Raw genomic sequence first — 3,573 nt, forward strand, 5'->3', positions numbered from 1 at the left:
CTGAACTGGATTAGTGCGTGGGGTGGGCAGACCTTTGAACTGAGAGCTCAAAAGCATCTGTTCTGTCGAAGCTGCTGGATTTGCTTTACCACCTTTAAGAAGCCTTGTGGTATTCTGTTTCTTTAGGAAGAGAATTTCTCAGCTGAAGACTAGAGTATAGGAGACCAGGATGTCAACTTCTCTAAACAAAAATCTCAGGTGATTGGCACACAGGCTACACCCAGGATCTTCCTTCTATTGTCTGGGAATTATTTTTCTTATATTTATATTTTTTATATTGGAAGCAGGAGTGGCATATACTTCCTAAACATCATGCCCCTGGAAACTCTATGAGCCTTGAGAAAAAACAATAGTTCTAGAAAGACTTCAGGTCTTTTGCTCATAGGGTTGCTGTGAGTAGTGCTTGACTCAACAGAACTCAACAACAACAACAACAATTTTTTATATACATTTTCTTTCTCATTTAGCTTCAGTTTTCAAATTTCTCAACTCTCTTATTTCACCTTTTTGCGACCCATGGAATATGTTGTTATGTACTGTTGAGATGGAACCGGCTCACAGCTGATCTTTCAGTGGATTTTCAGAGGCAGTAAATTGCACAGAGAAGATGGCTCATCCTTCTCCCACGGTGCAGCTCATGGATTTGAACTGCTCACCTTTATGATTGCAGCACAACACTTTACTGCTAAGCCACAGGACCCATCTATATTTCCTGCCTCTAGAGTTTATTGGGAAGCTCCAACCCTTTAGTCCCCTTTTTCCCCTGACAATCAGGTGATGGGCAGTAGAAATGTGTGAATTTGCATAAACTGGGCTCATTTCACCAACGCTGGCACCAGAAGCCCCATGCGCTATATGTTCCCCTACGTGGAGAAGTGGAAGAATATCCCTTGCTCATGGAAAGGAAGACTCAATATTGTGAAAATGGCAATACTACCAAAGACAATTTACATGATTAATGCAATCCCAATACAAATACCAATCCCATTCTTCAGGGAGATGGAAAAGGCAATAGTCAGTTTCATTTGGAATGGAAAGAAGCCTCGAATAAGCAAAGCACTCCTTAAAAATAGAAGAAAGGTAGGAGGTATCTCCCTCCCTGATTTCAAATCCTACTACACTGCCATGGTGGTTGAGATGGTGTGGTATTGGTACAATGACAGACACAGATCAATGGAATAGAATTGAGAACCTGGAGATCAGCCCATCTATCTATGGTCAACTGATTTTTGACAAGGAGATGAAATCAGTTAAGTGGAGAAATGACAGCCTTTTTAACAAATGGTGTTGGCAAAATTGGAAACGTATCTGCAAAAGACTCAAGCAAGATCCACACCTCACTCCATATACAAAAACCAACTCAAGGTGGATCATGGACCTAGGACTAAAGCCAAGGACTATAAGCTTCATTAAAGAAAATCTTGGAAGAATGCTACAAGTCCTAATCCACAACATAAACAGTCAGTCTTCCAAGCATCCTGAAAAATCTACAACCAAGAGAAGACAAAATAGATGAATGGGATCTTCTAAGAATAAAATCCCTATGCACATCCAACAACTTCTCCACCAGGGTAAAAAGGGAAGCCACAGACCAGAAAAAAGGATTTGGTAATGATATATCAGATAAGGGACTTATATCCAGAATTTTTAAAATACTTGAGCACCACAACAAGATAAAGGTAATTAATCCAATAGAAAAATGGGCACAGGATATGAACAGACACTTCACCAAAGAAGACATTCAAATGGCTAACAAGCACATGAAGAAATGTTCAAAATCCCTAGCTCTAAGAGAGATGCAAATTAAAACAACTATGAGATACCATCTCACTCCAGTCAGAACTGTAAAATTTAAGAAAACAGCAAGTCACAAATGCTGGTGAGGCTGTGGAGAAACTTGAACCCTTATTCGCTGTTGGTGGAGTGTAAAATGGTGCAACCACTGTGGAAGGTGGTATGGTACTTTCTCAAAAAGCCGCAAATAGAGCAAATAGAGACACCATTTGACCCAGCAGTTCCACTACTGGGAATATACCCCCAAAGAGACCATAACTGACATGCAAGCAGATATATGCACACCCATGTTTATCGCGGCTTTGTTCACAATAGCAAGGAGTTAGAAACAATTTAAGTGCCCATTAACAAACGAATGCATAGAGAAGCTGTGGTATAGTCACACAATGGAATACAACGCTGAATTTAAAAACAAGGAACTCATGCAATATTATTCAAAATGGGTGAACCTGGAGGACATTATGCTGATTGAAGTATCTCAGTCACAAAAGGACAAATACTGCATGGTGCCACTGTTGTAAAGCAGAACTGACCTTGGAGTTTGGAGGAGACTGAGAAGGATGGGTTCAATAACGTATACTTCATTGAAACAGATGAGGGAGAAAACTGTTGAAGAGGGACAATTATTAGGGATTTTTGTCATGACAGGAGTCCAGAGCGAATGCTGTCTGTATAGGGGAGTGGATCTGGGGGGAGGGATTGTAAAACAATGAAAGAATGTTTCTTTTACTTTTCCAAGAGGGTAGTGTACTAGAGGGGAGGCCTGGAAGGGGAGAAAATTGCAACAATGAATGGAAATCCAAAGTCTCTGTAAATTTTCATTGGAATTAAAAAAAAATTAAAAAGGGGGGAAAAGAATTAGATAAAGTAGTATGGTAAAGAATTAAAAAAATCCTTACTACCTCAAAAAAAGGTTATTTCCATTTCTTAGCAAGTGACTTCCTCTAATGAAAACACATTGTCGCAACAACAAATTCAAAACAGAAAATAATTCCATCTTGAAAGAGTTAAACTACACCCTCCACCCCAACATCTGGTCAGTATATCCTTGATCCTTGGTCTGAGAATCAGTGATATCAGTTACAATGTAATCTTCCTTATGATACTTTCACACAATGGAATATAGTAGGCAGCACACAGGAGCAGTTATTTTGTAAATCACTTCCTAAATTGGGAGGGACCTGGAGAGCATTGTCTGAGTGAACTAACTCAGTCCCACAAGGACAAGTCCTACATAAAACCATTGTTGTAGAACGTGTATGAAGATGCAAGGGGGGGGGGAGGGTGGAAGCAGAGGCGTGAGGATGGGGGGAGGAGTATTAATCATTGATTCTAGCAATTTGATGGTTTGGGGTGTGTGTGAAGGAAATGGGAAAGATCCGATGTGAAAAATAATGTATTTAAACTTTGTAAATAAATCAGTATAAAAGGAAAAAAATGTCATGTTCTTATCCAGTTCTCAAGGTTCCTTGTAAAAAGGTCCATTGCTTGTTCACATAGTCAAATATGAACTAATATTTTTTTCTTAACTAGAGAAAATAAAATTTGGGCAAAAAGACAACATTACCTCTAAATCCAGACTTCCTATTTCCTAACTATGGAGGGATCTCAGAGTTGGGAGAATTAACTTCGCATGGCTTCCTCTAGCCCGCCTTTTTGGTCTTCCAGGGATCTGTCACTATGACACTACTACTTTAAAAGTTCTCATGCAATATTATTCAAAATGGGTGAACCTGGAGGACATTATGCTGAGTGAGGTATCTCAGTCACAAAGGGACA

The sequence above is a fragment of the Elephantulus edwardii genome, unplaced genomic scaffold (genome assembly GCF_000299155.1).
Source record: "Elephantulus edwardii isolate Elephantulus edwardi_28Jun2011 unplaced genomic scaffold, EleEdw1.0 scaffold00060, whole genome shotgun sequence".
Classification (NCBI taxonomy): domain Eukaryota; kingdom Metazoa; phylum Chordata; class Mammalia; order Macroscelidea; family Macroscelididae; genus Elephantulus; species Elephantulus edwardii.